At 40.1% G+C, this 17,403-nt stretch overlaps 1 protein-coding gene across 3 annotated transcripts in view; it reads left to right on the top strand.

The window, feature by feature from the left end:
- PTER (phosphotriesterase related) overlaps positions 1-17,403 on the top strand; it is an 87,956-nt gene that overhangs the window by 11,127 nt on the left and 59,426 nt on the right. The window lies entirely within an intron of this gene.

Here is a 17,403-nt window from a genome sequence, read left to right as displayed (position 1 = left end):
AGCGTCATTTATTTGAGGGCTAATAGAGCCGGGATTATTTTATTCTAGCCTCTATTTTAGTCATAAGCAGTATAGAGAGCAATAATAAAAAAAAGTCATAATATGGGTTGTGAGGTATTTTTATTTCATTCATCTGTTAGTAATAATCTGAAGTTTATAGTAAAGTAAATACTGTCATATAGTTTGTTCGAGAATGGTTCAGAAAAAGAATTAGAACAGTATCAATAGGTTTCTCGTTTCTTGTATAGAAATGTTCTGCCTGATTTTCTCCTACCTTAATATCCCCATTTATCTAATGTCTAAACAAGGTGAACTCATGGGGAGCCACTGCAGAGGTCGGTTAGAGGTCATTTACTGCCTTCTTGCCTAGAATCATGGAATTTGTATCTGGAAAGAACTTTGGCGATCACCTTGTTGAACTCCTTTGTTTTATCTGGGAGGAAGCTGAGGCTCACATGCTACGTTGGCCCAAAGACCCACTTTGGTCATATCAACTTTTTGAAACCTTTATGCTGTTGGTGAAGTGGTAGCATTTCTCCCTGTCGGGGAAATAGTGACGTGTTCATAAGAGCACTCTGTGGTCCCATCTGTGTGCATTCTTCCATTTTTGAAATATAGCAGTTCAGCGTTAATGTTTGGTGGCACTCCAGATATTAAATAGCTCCTGACTATTGTTTATATCAAATAAAAGATTAACCCTATTGAACATTATCAGGACTGTTTTCTGTTGCCTTTTAAAACATTTGAATGAGAGAGGGAAACGAGGACATTTTTCCAAGCAGTCTCAAGATATATTTTGCAAAATAAATAAAACTTGTATTCTTAGGGGGAGGACATTTGGATTTAAACATCCCATCCCTGATTTTTTGACTTTTCCTCTGTATGTCTAATGACAAAGCAAATAATAATAAACACTGGTAATCAAAGGCAATAAAAGTAAATTTTGATATCACTTCAGAATGGCAGATGTCACTGTGAAGAATGAGCTGGAAGAGTTTATAATTACATAGGATGCCTGAACAAGAACTCAAGGAAGAATAGGGTAGCAGGTGCCATAGACTTTACCTAAGAAATTAAAAATAACTTCTAAAGGAAGGACAGCTAATTTTGTTTATGTAATAAGTTTATATTGCTCCAGAGCTTGTTGGTAAAAGTCGTTTTGAGCACTTCGAGAGCAATCTTTACCCTCATTGTGTTCCAATTAAAAAGCAGTATTACTTCTTTTCGGAAACGGAGCCACTGAGTAGTTCTGAGATCTCCGAGGCCCACACGATTTAAGAAAAGGGCAATGAGCAACCATTACTCCTCCGAATGCTCAGGATCTACCAGAACCAGAAGGCAAGCAAGTCTTGAATAATACAAGAGACATTGCCAGTTGTGAATTCCTCCTCTGTTAGTGCTATCGGAACGGACGTAGCCCCCAGCAGACCCACGGCAGCTCTGAAGCCTGCGCGCTCCTTCCAGTCATATGAATTTCCTCAGCCATCCATCCCGAGCGCTTAGCCGGTGCACGCCATGGGCCCCGCAGGGTGCTGAATGCGGGCTGGGACGTCTGACCCTGAGGATTTAGACTCGCTTTAGACTCTGAAGGATTTCTTGAGAGTTAGGATCCTCCGTTTGCAGTTCTCCCGTGGTGTCCCCAGACAGTACCAGAGCATTAGAGGCCCCTCACGGGAACACAATACCCTGTCCGTCTCTGCAGCGTGTGCCATTTGTCAGTGACACAACGGAGCCGTTTTACACGGTGGCTTCGACCCAGAGAGAGTATTAGGGGGTAGGCGGTGCTTTTCTGAGCAGGCGTTTCCTTTTGCTGGCCCTCGATCTGATGCTTCGGTAGATGGTCTCTGCTTACTCTCTGCGCCATAAACAACAAGGTCCGGCTTCCACTCTCCCCCTCAAAGCCGGAGAGATGCGTGCCGACCAGGCACTTCTGGTCAGTCACCTGTGCTTTCTGCTTGCTCCGTGGGCTGGGGCTGGGGCTGCGTCCGTGTCCACGACTGGTGACTAAGTGGCCCTCCTGCGCAGGCTCAGTGACGACGAAGACGCCTGCCAGACTCTTGTGAACCCTGATAACGTGCGTTCGGTTTCTGCCGCACAGTCCTTCTGTTTTAATAGGTTCAACCCTTTATAATTATCAACCACGTCTCTGCAGGAACACCTTGTGTGGTTTGCTCTCACATCTGCTTCATGCCAGTTACCTGCAAGTACTTTGCTAATCCCGACGGTATTAATTGCTTCGACCTATATGCTGTATATAACTGGTTGCAAACCTGATTAAATTGTTAACTCCTTGAGGACAGGGACTACGGCTGTTTCTTTCTCTAGCACAAACTAACTGATGACTGTTAGTTTGAATCCTAAGCAAACAAGAAGAAAAACAGACCAAAACAAAACAAAAAAAAAATGTCCATGGTGTGGAAGGGCGTCTCTTCAATGAAGGGTGGTGTCACAAACCTTAGTGCAAAATGTAGTGACCTTTGGAAAAGTGAAATGCTTTATTGCTGAGCATCATCTTATTTTTTTTTTTTTTTAGGCTTTCATACCACAATTAATCTTATATGGTAATGCAGTGACAATGAGATGATTTCTCTGGAGAATCTCTGCTAATACTATTAAAATGCTCTTACAATGTCAAAATGATTGCAGTGGAGGCATGTGGAGACTGTGCTTATGTGATTATGATATTATAGTGATGGGCGATTACCATAGGAAACTACTAATTCAACCCTATAGGGACTTGCATTATGAAGCCATTATAACATGAGATTATAATGACACAATAACTTGCATGCACACTTGTGATGCGAAAACTAAAAGCTAATTTGAATGCGAGTAGTATTTCCATTAAATTGTAATTAAACACCGAAAGCAATGCTTGTTTAAATTTAAGACGGAGACCTACCATCCAGAAATGGAAATCGTGGCTAAAGGATGCATGCCAGGCAAGAGCTGAGGATGGCGAGAAACCATTCCCAACTCTGCCCTTCAGTCCTTCCTGGGTGTGGGAAGCTCACAGCAAAGTGGCCTCTCCAGACTTTCTCCGTGTGTGCTGGCTCTCGTTACCCAAAACCACTATCAGGACATGAGGACGGCGGGTCCCACCAGTTTTCTAGCAAGACCACCACTTCACATTGCAAGCCTTCCTGTTTCAGTCTTGAAGTGGGCATGATAGTCCCTCACTGCCTCCCCACAAGAGACTCCAGCATTTTTTTCCATTAAAAGTAACCTCTTAAAAAATACAACAAAATTAATTCATGTTCTAAAACAGAACATGAAGGAGAAAAGAAAAAGGAATGTTTTAAAATTCCGTCCCCTAGAAATGACCCGTATCAGTATCTTCGGGTATTTTCTTTCCGATTATTCTCTCTGCAAAGTAGATACATTTTCTTCTACAAAAATTTGTGTTATACAATGCTTTTCAAGCCTACTTATTCATTCTTTCTATCCCTCCCGGTTGCAAGATCTATTTTTTATCCAAGAGAATCTGGTTGATAAGTTTTTATTTGTCTTTTAAAGGTCAGCTCAGGCTGGATGATTTTACGTGTCACCCAGGAAAGGATATTTTATTGTGAGGGAATAGTATTTGGTAGGGTTTATACTCTGCATATATCAGTTACAGGATGATTCTATAGTAAAACTTTCTGATTCTGTTAGCCACACTGCAGGTAGTTTGTTAACACTTCTCTCTGTTAGGAAAGTGGTGCATTTCAGAAGTCAAAGATTTCTCGTTTATTCTCAACTAATAATTACTATCTGGCTTAGGTCCACATAGAGAAAGATTATGAAAAACTAGAAGCTACTGAACTTGTTAGATATACCCTTGCATTAGCTTGTTCAGATGTTATAAGGACACACAACAGCTAATATATCCCCCTCCTAATTACGACTAAAAGTGGTTATTACTCCTTGGTTTAAATATAGTGAAGATGAGTTTTTGCTATTAAGTATTTCGTTTGCACTTAGATATGCTGTATGCTTTAGAGTTATTTTTATTACTACTTATTGCAATAACCAATTTAAGTAGGGAAGTCTAAATTACTGGAGCCCTTATTTTTCTAATTAGGAAGAGGAAAGCTGCTGTACAATTAAATGGCTTGCTTGATGTCATCCAATCAACAGTGGAGTTGGGATAGGATTTTCTGGTCCTAGATAATTGTAGCTTCTTCCTTAGGCCAGTGAGTGATGTCACCTCTGAATAGTACTTCCACACTAAGTGACACAGGATAATGTAATGTGATGTTTATAGTAAATATCTGCATGGTTAAAGAAAAGAAATATTTGCCTGACAAGTTGGGAGACTGGTTCTAGTCTGGGCTGTCTGCCTTCAAAAGATCAAGCATTAGTGTTTGCAGCTAAAAATGAAGTCATCAAATTTGATGATCTCCATGGTCTCTTTCTGCTCAAAAATTCTGAGATCAAATAGCATTTAACATTAACTGAAATTTATATATGTTAATTAAAGATATTTGTTATAATATTTAATAAATTATTGATTTTACTTTAAAGCTATTATCTAAATTCAAAACTGTACCTTATTTAGGGGCACTTCGGTGGCTCAGGCTGTTAAGTGTCCGACTGTTGATCTCAGCTCAGGTCTCGATCTAAGGGTCATGAGTTCAAGCCTGGTGTTGGGCTCCTCAGTGGGCATGGAGCCTACTAAACAACAAAACAAAACAAAAGAAAAACAAAAAACCTGTACCTTATTTAGATGCATTTCATAATTTGATGTGTTTTAAAAAGCAGATTTGTAATTTGACTTAAAAATGTCTTTTTTATTTAGAGAACTTCTTGAAATTATTAAAGCTACAAATATAAATCTATCAAAAGAAGAGATTAAGATTATAGTCCTTTGGTACACTGGCAATATTATTAAAATAGGTCAGAACTGCAGTAAAAGGAAACTTTTGCTTCCATAACTGTAAATAAATACATAGATAAATACTTGTGTTGGATAATATTTAAAAGACATGCTTTCTGTGAATTCTTAGGAAGCAGGTGACAGTAATGATTGAGATGCCAAATTAAAATATAGTATTGGGGTGCCTGGGTGGGTCACTTGGTTAAGCGCGGGACTCTTGATTTTGGCTCCGGTCATGATCTCAAGGTCATGAGATTGGCGCCTCGTTGGGCTCCCCATTGGGCGTGGAGCCTGCTTAAGATTCTCTCTCTCCCTCTGTCCCCCAACCCCACTCATGCACACGCATGTACTCTCTCTCTAAAATAAAGATAAAGGGCGCCTGGGTGGCTCAGTTGGTTAAGCGACTGCCTTCGGCTCAGGTCATGATCCTGGAGTCCCGGGATCGAGTCTCACATCGGGCTCCCTGCTCAGCAGGGAGTCTGCTTCTCCCTCTGACCCTCCCTGCTCTCATGTGCTCTCTCTCTCTCATTCTCTCTCTCAAATAAAATAAATAAAATCTTTAAAAAAATAAAAAAAATAAAAAAGTAAAATAAAGATAAAAATAAATAAAAAATAAAATAAACTTCAAAAATATAGCACTAGACAAACCTTTCTAGATCTTTTAGGGCACCTTATTTTTAATGGGGAAAATACATAAGCAGTTACATTCCCTTTATATTTAAATACAGATATGTGACTAGGGATTGGTTAATTAAAAATGTGATGTTTGGCTATAGAGAATTTTCCTAATTTGGTGAGTCTTTTAATCTAGAGAATTCCATTAGAGCATTTTTCCCCCTGCCATTTCAAAGATTGGGAAGGAGAGATTATTGCTCTATGACCCATGAAGTTACTAGATTTGCCCTTGATCCCATTGTAGTAAATCTGCTTTCCGGAGTAGAACTAAGCCATTTATTATTCTATTTTTAGTACATCGAATACTAGTCTTCCCAAAAAAGAGGTTTCTGTGTCAGGTGCCAGACTTTTTTAGGACTAGGCAAAATTTGTCATCTTGCCTTCTTCCCTAGTTCCATTTAAAAAGGCTGTCTTTTAGAGACATTTTCCCCCAACTTGAGAGTCCACAGTTCTCATCAAAATTTTTGATTTTCCCTTTTCATTTTTATGAGAAACAAAACAATTTTAAGCATAGTCTGGATCAATATAACCATCTTACAACCAAATATTGCCATAGGATTTCATTATTCATATTTTCATTTGTTTTTAAGACCTCCGTGATATGAAATTATTGCCTAAAACAACAGCATTTACCTTTTTCATGACTTTTTTTTTTTTTTCAAACTGGGATTTCTGTTTTGGAGCCATGACTGCATTTCTGGGATGTCAGGAGGTGGTTAGATTGAGACAGTGGCATCATGTTTTGGTAAAGTGGCATGAGCCCTTTCATTTCCTTTATTAGAAGTGGAGTTGGTTTATAAACAAGATCCTATATGATAACTACATGCATGTTTGCTTTTCACCCTCTTGGGTTTTGAATCTATACCACTATCCTAAGGGTAGAACCAAGAGTCAGGACTTGCTCTGTTTTCTACTCTTTTCAATTTTGTCTAGCTCTGCAATTTGTACTGTGCCTTCAACCCAACCAGATCTACTCCCAGTATTACCTCCTAAAGACCAGTGCCCACTCTTCTTTCTCTTGTTGCCTGGGAAGCTTGGGGATATAGAGAAGGGAGCTATGGAAAGAACTTAGCTGAACTACTGGTCAACCAGTCCATTAAAGCTAAGAGATTATATGTCATGATAAATTGGGATCCTTGTCTTGTGTTATTTTGAAAGAAAGTAAGGGGCAATGTGTATTCTCTTTGGTGCACATTTTAGGTATTGATTAATAAATGTTGGTTGGCTCTCAAAGGAGGAACCTCAGAGGTCATGATTCTTGTACTATTTTTAAAGGTCTCCCAGCAATTGCTTACAGAGCCTAGAGCAGTGTATTTTGCCTTTAGTGAAAATGGAGGATAGCTCATCTTCCTTCTCTGAATAATAATTCCATTTCCTCATTGGTGAAATGGGAACAATAGTAATAAAAGTGGGTTTCACCTAAAAGTAGGTCCTCTGGTCCAGTCTTCTAGTTGGCTACTTTTCGATGACTCACCTTCTGCGGATCCCTTGCCAACTTCGCAAGGACATTAGGAGATTTAATTAAAGTATGTACAGTGCCTGAAGCTCTTCAGAGAAACACACAGCATTATTATTGTAGATAATACTTTTGATATTCCATAATTTCTTGAAGGTAATGAAACCAGCAATATAGAAAGCTAGGGCTTCAAAACAGTCAGAGTTTTATGAAGACCTTCCTACGATGTTTTATTAATCGTGGTCATCTTGTGGCTTCGAGAGTGCAGAGTTCAAATTACTGTGAACTTTCTAATTGCAAATATTTTGATTTAATGTTTTCCCACCAATAAATAACACATTTTGATAGGTCGAAAATTACTCAAGTCATGCTGTTTATAGTCCACTTTTAAGACTTTACTTTTTTTTCAACATTTTGTTTTATAGTATGATTATGAAGAGTACTTTACACTGCTACCATGGGAATATTTTTGGAAGTTGGGGGTGGGGGAGCGTGTTCTTCCAGGCTTCCTTTGCCCTGAAATGTGGTTCGCTGGCTCTTAAAATCCCCAAGGAACAATGAAAATTGCTTTAGTTTCCTAACTCCTCCCCTGGCCTCTTGTCTCCAGCATTCAGCCTATCCTCACACTGCCCATTTAATTACCATCCTAACACAGGTCTCTTCCTCTGGGCCCAGTGCATGCGTCGTGCTTTCACTGTGGACCTGCCATGCATCCTGTGTATGAACCTCTACAGTCTGCTTACAAATCCTAAAACAGGCCCTTCGTCGCCCATGCCACCGGGATGCTTCCTTGTAAAAATCTTCTTTCTGCAGCCTTGCCTAAATGCTACCTCCTCCAGAAAGCCCTCCCAGCACTTCCAGTACCGGTGAATGTTATCCAGATGCATCTTCCCAGAACATTTGCTTTGTACCTCTTTTCCAACATTATTGCATTCACTTTAATATCATAGGTGTCCCACCAATATATAAAAAATATCAACCCCTCCATTGAATGCTTACCATGTGCCAGGCACCGTGTTGGGGGCTCTTCAGCTTCCTGTGAAAAGATTATTCCTTTTTTATCTTTGTTTCTCATAGTATCCTCCTTTGGACTTACTAGATCCTTAGCAACTATTTGCCACATTGAAATGAAATGTCCTCAGGTGAAATTTCCAGATGCCTGGAAAGTAAATATCTTTATGTTACCTTCCTAGGCTCTGAGAATTTAAAGTCCAAGCTCTCCCCTCAAACCTATAAAAGTGGCTCTTCTTAATATTTCAAGGAGAATAACAATAGCTGGTCACAAGCCTGTAAAGAGGCCATGATGCTCATGAAGATATCAGAGGCTGATATCTTCATGATATTTTGGCTGACGTTGCATTTCATCAGTGTGGAATTGAAGGTGGATAGAACAAAAACTGTTCATGGGCTGAACAGACACTTACCGAGCCTTTACTTCTTGCCAGTTGCTCATGTCGCACAGTTGGTACCGACTTGTCCGTGTGTGGGGGTGGAATTGGAGAAGTTATCAAAACAGAAGCTCATTACATCTATGCCTCTCCTTTTCATCAAGCATGGCATGGCCTTTCTCATACAGCAGATCATGTTCCGGAAGTCACTAGACCAAGACAAGGTGGGCCAGAATCAGGCTCGCTCTCCTTGCAGTGGCTCTCAGCTCGTCCCGCATATCCTTTTTTTACACCAAACAGGCAAGGCCTGACAACGTGAAAGGACATACACAGAACTGATTCTTCGTAACTCTGAATTAGCCAAGCAGGGTGGTGAAAGGCATGTCTAAACGGGTCTACTGTGTGGTCTTCAAAATAAAGGACCTGAGGTGATTTTGTGGGAAACACCTTGTAGATACATATTGACTCATGCAACTGAAAAGCTCTCTGTAATTCAAGGAAAAGTGTTTTAAAATTAAACTGCCTTAAAAAGAAATTAGTGTGGAGAGTCGATATATTCGAAAAATTAGCCTTACGAGTCATCATCCAGTTTTACTCCTTGTAAAGAGCTACTGCCATGAATCACCTGTACTAATTTTACCAAGTGCTTTTAGTTTTCTGATTTATAATTGGCTTCTACCAGTTGAAATAGGAAATGTCCTTTAAGATAAAATTGCTTGCTGTTGTATTTATGTGCTCAAGAATCTTGCCCTGGGGTGCTTGGTTGGCTCAGTCGGTGGAGCGTGCAACTCCTGATCTCTGGGTTGTAAGTTCGAGCCTTACACTGGGTGTAGAGATTACTTAAAAAACAAAAACAAAAACAAAAAAAAAGTTAAAAAAAAAAGAATCTTGCCCTTATTAGTAAGGGAAAGTTAAAAACAAACAAACTTATGTATTCCTAGGTAGTATTGTGCTGGGTACAGAAGAATATGCGAAAATGGCATGTTCCCTATCTTCTGAGAGCTTGGCGTGCAAAAATAAAGGGAAAGTTGTAAAAAACAAACATGGCTTCAAAATCCCAAACCCAAAAACCTTCGGGAAACCATTTTCCATGCTTTTTAATAATACTTTTTAGCCGTTTTGATTTAGGGAAATAATGTGATGGGCCCTAAAAGGGGTGTGCTATGATCTCAGAATTATCTGTAGTCAGAAATTGATTAAATAAATATCCCAGGACAGGGGCGCCTGGGTGGCTCAGTCGTTAAGTGTCTGCCTTCAGCTCAGGTCATGATCCCAGGGTCCTGGGATTGAGCCCCGCCTCGGGCTCCCTGCTCAGCGGGAAGCCTGCTTCTCCCTCTCCCACTCCCCCTGCTTGTGTTCCTGCTCTCACTATCTCTCTCTGTCAAATAAATAAATTAAATATTTTTTTAAAAAAATAATAAAATAAATAAATAAATATCCCAGGACAATTTGTTTAGCCCTTTGCCAACAACTATTAACCTGTTCCTCCTTTCTGGTCCTTATTCTACTTTGATTTATAATTTCCTTGCTCCGGCTTTAATATTTTTTTTCTTCACTCTATGTGTCTTTTGTGCGAGTTCCCTGAAATGCTTTGCTGAAGAAGGCTGGCTCAAAACAAGCAAGCATATGAATGTTAATTAAGTACTAACCATGGGCCAGGCACAGTGGATGGCTGAGGACTGGCAGAGGAGTCATGGACTCTGCCCTCAAGGAGGGCAGAGTGTGAGGGAGGGACATGAACCATTAATATAGGAAGTGAGTTTCAAAGTAAAAGTCTGAGGGCTAGAAGAGAACCTAGAATCGGCATGTGACCCAGACTGCTTGGGCAACAAGGAAGAGCATCAGGAAAAGCTTCTCGTGATGCCAAAAGCTTCCCCCCCACCCCGACCCCGCCATTGCCCAGCAGAAGTTAGCCAGGACAGGAAAAGGGTATAGTGGATTGGGTTTGTAAGCGCAGGAAAAAGAGGCAGAGGCACATTCAAGGATCTCGAGACATGTGAACATGCTGAGCCCAGAGAAGGGCAGGCGGCTGAACATGGCCAGAGCAGAGTGGCTTCAGAGGGCTCTTCCAGGTTCCAGGTTCAGATTTGTTTCTAAAGATTGGAAGGATGACTCCAGGGGAGACTTATTTGAATCTGTGTTTTAGAAGGAACACTCTGGGGGCACCTGGGTGGCTCAGTCGGTTAGGCATCTGCCTTTGGCTCTGGTCAGGATCCCAGGGTCCTGGATTGAGCCCCTGCTCAGCAGGGAGCCTGCCTCTCCCTCTGCCCCTGCTCCTCCCCCTGCTCGTGTGCTCGCTCACTCTCTCTCTCTCTCTCTCTCTCTTCCTCTGTGCTGTCTCTCAAATAAATAAATAAAAATCTTAAAAAAAAAAGACAAAAAGACATAAAGAAAGAGGCTTAGTGAAGGCAGAGCTGACTGGCATGAAGACCAGGTTAGAAGCTCTTACTGTGATCCCCCTGAGAGAGGTTGGTGGTGGTTGCACTCAGGTGTGGCTTTGAGGATAAAGAGCTGGACAGGAGGCAGGAAGGAGCTGGTAAAGTGGTGGTGTTTACGGCATTTGGAAACCAAGTCCCTGTGGGTGAGGGGGAATCTGGGATGACCCTTGGGTTTTTGTTGTTGTTGTTGTTTTGGTTTTACCTAGATAGTTGGATAGATGTGGTGTTGGAGAGAATGTAGACGAGCAGACCTCTAAATTCTGCCCGAGGACTACGTATGCTTGGCATGTAGTAATCATCCAAGTAGGGTAGCTATCATTGTAATCATAGGCTAAACTCTTCTGCTTAATTCTAACAGAACTCTCTAGGAAGTGCTGTTCAAATATCATGATCAATATTTGGCATTCTCTAAGCAGACTGGTTCAAATCGCAACTTTTCAGCTCTATGACTTTAAGTGTCTTCACTTTTCTTGGCCTCACCTTCCTCCTATGTATCAACCCCGGCAGCGATTTAGCGAGAACCTGAGATAAGAGATTTTAAGGGCTTCGCGTGACACCTGATGCATAGTCAGCTTAGTGAATGAATGAAGGCATCACTGTTGCTTCGCAGCCTCCAAGTGAGGGTGGGGTTCTCTCTTATTGAGAGCACAGGGTCTTACACTTAATGGATGGCCAATAAATATTTATTGAATCTTTAATAATGCTATTTCATCTTTTCTGATTGTCTTTCTCCTAACCTGCCAGACGTTGTTAACCTTCTTTTAAAAAGGTTCTTTTTATGGTTTTGTCCTTGCGTGGTTTATCTTTACTTAAACCTTATTTCATTTGATCCCCCTTTTTCGCTTATAAATGACGACCCACATTTCATAATTTCTGACAGTTTCCTACAAAATGTCTCCTTGGCAATCCTCCATCTGCACGCCTAACCTCACACAAGAGTGTATTCGATAGTGGGATTTGGGTCCTTGTGTGACTGGACTTCGATAAGAATTACTCGGAGTGCTGAACCTTTTCCAAAATTCTCATTGGGCTCCAGGACTTCAGCTAGCAAAGATCAGTCCATTAAGGACTTGGTGAAACAGCTTGAATTCAATCAAAGTGGACCATAGTCACTGCAAAGACATGTAATTTGGTCAGAAATATTTGCACACGAACCTATCAATTCTAGGCATGACGGGAAATTAGCAACTCTGTGATAATAAAGAAGAATTTGAAATAACTCTTGAGTTCATGAGTCTTTGCCTGTCTGTGTGTTTTAGTTGGAGGATTCAAAATATATATTCTATTATTTTACATGTGGCATTAGTATAAGCCTTGGATAAGTTTATACTGGTATCATTGATCTTTTCCCATTTTACTCCCTTTTACTGGTTATAAATGAAAATAGATAAGCATAAAAAAAAAAAACCCAGAAATTTGCCCTGGAAAATACATTAAATTGTAACAAAGAAAAAAAATCATCTATTTTGGCTCCTTCTACCACCCAAAGACACACATAACATTTTAGTATTTTGAGTTAAGCTCTACCTATATGTAGATAAATGCGCTCTCCATAAAATTTATAGTACTTACAATACACTTTCATATTTTGCTTTTTCAGAAGTTATAATAAGAGCATTTTCCTGTGTCATTAGTCTTTGAAAGTAGAACTTGAACGCTTGCATAATTGTTCCATTATACATGTAAACTTTCCCATACTCTGAGATATTTTGGTTGCTAGTCCCAATAATGCCATAATGAAATCTTTGTGCAAAAATTTTACGTCTCTAAATATTTCCTTAAGACAGATCCCCAGCCGCAAAGTAACATTTTGAGACTCTAGATACATACTGTTAAACTGCTTTTCAGAAAAGTGTAGCGAATTTGCACTTTGGCCAGTGTTGTGTCTCGGCTGGTCACTGAATCACCCCTCACTATGATCTATCTGATTTTTCACAAACCAGACAGTGCACTGGTTGGTCAGATTTGTTTTAACTGCCTCCCAGGTGATACTTTCTATCCTATCCCCACAATGTGACTTTTGGACACTTTTAGGACTAACTTGCCATTTAAAGGGGAAAGCTTTTTTTCCTGAAGCGTAAAGCTAGATTTCTATTCATGAGAAATTTCAAATGGTTGTTTGATGTTTACAGTGTTGCAAGTTAAGTTCCTTAAACGTGGCATCCATTTTAAATGTTTTTATTATTTAGCACCCTTCACACAAAACTAAAATCAAGCATCCCTCTTCCCCACCGTGTTTGGGGGCTTATGTAGCAGCAGTAATTCCAAATAAATATCCCAGTTAGTTGATCCTTGGATGTTTGGACAGCTATTTGAAATCTGGGCAGTTTTCCATTATGTTGCACCTTCTGAAAATTATTTTTAAAAAATACATCATGCTTTAGTTTTAGTTTGTAGACATGAGAATTTTATGTATGTAGCCACTGCTTTCTTCATTTATCACTAAAAATATTTTATTTTTAAGATTTTATTTATCTATTTACAGAGAGAGAAACAGCGAGAGGGAACACAAGCAGGGGGAGTGAGAGAGGGAGAAGCAGGCTTCCCGCTGAGCAGGGAGCCCGATGCGGGGCTCGATCCAGGACGCTGGGATCATGACCTGAGCCGAAGGCAGACGCTTAGCGACTGAGCCACCCAAGCGCCCCTCATTCTTAAATAAGGCATAAATGAATTACTTTCTTTCTCTCTACTCAGTTCAGTTCAAGTTCACAGATGAAAACCAAATGCTAGATACTATGTAAGCACAAGGGACATGCGAACACACACACGCACACAGAACATAGTCAAACAGAGAGAGATCTCTTACCGGATCCATGCGGTACAATGTGACATGTGCTGGAACATACTTTTGATCACCTTGCATGATATACTCACTACGAGAGTCCCTTCCCCCAGTGAACAGGTTCCTCAGATAAACCACATCTGTGCTCTTAGGAACTGATCATTCGACAACCAGTTTCCATTCAAGCATTGCTATTTCCCCATGTGAATTTCTGGGCCTGCCTCGCATCTCAGCATCTTTTTCTTCATGTCTGTCTGGTGGTTGTTAATATTGGTAAATATCAAGAAATGTGATCCAAGTAGATTGCAAAGTAAAACTGAAAACCTTAAAAAAAAAAAAAAAGATGCAGTTGTCGTGAAGTTGATGAAAGTGATATTGGAACAAAGCTAAAGTTACCTACGGAGCCCCGTGAGGATGTGATAGAGTGAGAACCTTAACACAAGAGGAGAAACTGACACAGATAGTGCATCAGGATAAGTGCTTCACAAAAGAATAGGTTTGCATAACAGCTGCTTTTAGAGGACCTTGGTAAAAAATGATAAAGCCCTCAGAAACATTTTTGCAAAAATAACCTTTTACGCCACCAGGGTGCAAAAGTCAAGTGATGATGTCATATCACAAAATTTTGTCACTGCAAAATCCAACATTCAATTGTTCTAGAATTAGGGCATGTTTATAACTATGACTTATTTTTTAAATGATGACTTATTTTTATACTACTTATTTTATTTTCTAATTTGAAATCTTAAGTCCTTTAATATAACTTATCACTTGATGTTGCTCTCTGTATATTCAGTTATCTATTGTTGTGTAATAAGCCAGCCCAAACCTCAGGTTTCAAACAACCATTTTATTATGTCCCATAAGTCTTTGGGTTGGCCAACTTTTACACCAACATGGGTGGGACTGGAGGAGATTATGCTAAGTGAAATAAGTCAAGCAGAGAAAGTCAATTATCATACGGTTTCACTTATTCATGGAGCATAAGGAATAGCAGGGAGGACATTAGGAGAAGGAAGGGAAAAATGAAGGGGGGAATCGGAGGGGGAGACGAACCATGAGAGACTATGGACTCCGGGAAACAGACTGAAGGTTCTGGGGTGGGGGGGGATGGGTTAGCCTGGTGATGGGTATTAACGAGGGCACGTTCTGCATGGAGCACTGGGTGTTATATGCAAACAGTGAATTGTGGAACACTACATCAAAAACTAATGGTGTATTGTATGGTGACTAACGTAACATAACAACAACAAAAAAAAATTCTGCGGGTTGGCCAGATTCTACTTGGTTGGCTGTAGCTGGGCTTGCAGTCATGTGGGATCTTGGCTGGGTTAGAATGTTCAAGATGACTCACTCATTCATCTGGTACCTTCTCAGGGACAGCTGCAAGGCTGAGCTCAGGAGGGATGCTGGGTGACTGGCTCTTATGTTCCCCATGTGATCTGAGGGCCTCTCCTTCTCCACATGAGGGGTAGTGAGACTTCTTACATTACAGCTCAGGTTTCCCAGAAACACAAAAGCAGAAGCTACTTCTAAATACTTGGGTCCCAAACACATGGTGTCACTTCCACCACATACTATTGGTTCGATTGAGTCATGGGTCAGCTCGGCTTCCGCGTGGAAGGGGGTTGCACACAGATGTGAATATTGGAAGGCAGGGTTCACTGAAAGCCATCTATGGACGCCAGCGAACACACTGTATTGAGCGCATTCATTTAAAAAGGCATTTCCAGTACTAGTTACCCATGGAAAATGAGGAACCCCTAGAGCTGCAATCGCTTCAGTGGGTCATTTCCAAAAGCCTAATGAGCTGTGATGTCAATCGCCAATAGTCAGCCTACTTTTAAGAATCACAGGTCTCAAGCGAAGGAATTCATTTATAAGCAGATTACAGCCTCGGTTTGATTCATAAACTTCAGCCCCTTACTGTTAGATTTATGAAAGAACAAGTTTAGGCGTATTTGCCTAGGGATACTCAGCAAATGTTTGGAAAATAATTTAACGTTTGGTGTATAAGAATAATTTTGAACATTTGTATGTGCTTTATAATTTAGGTAGTGCTTTTAGGTATTACCTTATTTACTTTTCATTTCAAATCTTACATGGTCAATCAGGCAGATAGGATTCCCGTTTTCAAGTGAGGAAACTAACTCAAGGTAAATTTTAAATTTTTTAAAATGTGTAAATTTTTCAGTTACACAAGTAGGAAACATTGGACCCAGAACTCCAAGTTCAGGGTTCTTTCAAACCAGCTGTCCCTCCTAGGGTTCTTTCAAACTGAGAAGGATCTCAGACTGAAACCCATTCATTCTCTCTCCATGTACATGTGTGTTATGTATTCACAGGTATATAAACTGTATGTTAAAAACATTCTTAATAAGTACAGCCTTCACTGATAGGTAATGGATGAAATTCATTCTTATTACATATTTATGTATGCACACGGATATAAAATATACATTTTAAAGTACACCATTGATAAATGAATATTCTTCATTGAATGATCTTTAGAAGGTCATTAATATCCATTTCAAGCTAAAGAATATTACAGAACCATGAATGTCTTCTGGAAGTCATCTGGTCCAACCCATTCATTTCACAGATGGGAAAAGAGGCTCAGAGTGGTTAAGTTACTTGCCCCAAATCACACAGCTATTTAGTGGAAGAGCCAAGACTGAACCTACTGTTCTTGCAACTAAATCAAGCCACCTCAAGAATAGCCTTCCAAATGAAATTGTGTGAGGAACATGATACTTTATATGTTTAAAAAATTAACCTGCGATTCACCTGGAATTCAAAGTAACACAAATTGTAACTCTTTAAGTGACTAAAGGCAGTTAAGGACCAGCTGTGCAATTTGCTGGAAATACTGGTGTTTCTGCAAGATAGCCTAGTGCTAAGAATCCATGGAAGAGAAAAGCTGAGAACTAGCTTCAGTGTAGAGAGTTCTTCAGGAGGAAAAAGAAACCATAATCGTTGTATCCAATAACTTGTTCCATGTTCCACTGCGAGGATTATGTTAGTAGCAAAATCAAGGAATTTACATCAAACGGTCTCACAGAAGTGAGTGTGGAAACTTTTTCTGAGAATGAGGGGTTGAGATGAGCTAAATCTTGTTTTGTTTTGTTTTGTTTTTCAAATGAAAAAACTCCCATAAAGGTCAGTTCTGTAGACAGCATTTTGACAACATTGCACTTGTTCCAGCTCCAATGTTACTGTGACAAGTAGTGAGTAATGTTGCTTTTTGACCTGAATAGAGATCCAGGGCTTTTCTTCCCTTTCCCTCATCCTTTCCCTCCTTCGAATTCCCCTCCCTCCCTTTTTCTACTAAGGAGAAAATGTTTTCAATTTGTTAACTAAACAGATACATTCCAGAAGCCAGTCTTAATATTAGTAGTATTTACCAAAGTCCTAGTGTATGTGACTTTAAGAGCTGACCATTTAGCACGTGTTTGACTAAAGAGTCAACTTAAAAATGGGCCGAGGACCTGCACAGAATTTTTTCCGAAGAAGACATACAGATGGCCAACAGATGCATGAAGAGATGTGCAGTATCACTAATCATCAAGAAAAGGCAAACTGAAATGAGAATGAGATCCCCTTACACCTGCCACAATGGCTAGTACCAAAAAGACAAGAAATGACAAGTGTTGGCAAGGATGTAGAGCAAAGGGAACCCTTCCTCACTGTTGGGGGGGAATGTAAGTTGATGCAGCCACTATGAAAAACAGTATGGAAGGTTCCTCAGACAACTAAAAATAGAAATGTTATACAATCTAGCAATTACACTTGTAGGTGTTTACCAA

This window comes from Zalophus californianus, chromosome 9 (assembly GCF_009762305.2).
Source record: "Zalophus californianus isolate mZalCal1 chromosome 9, mZalCal1.pri.v2, whole genome shotgun sequence".
Taxonomy (NCBI): Eukaryota; Metazoa; Chordata; class Mammalia; order Carnivora; family Otariidae; genus Zalophus; species Zalophus californianus.
This window is presented reverse-complemented; position numbering and strand designations above follow the sequence as displayed.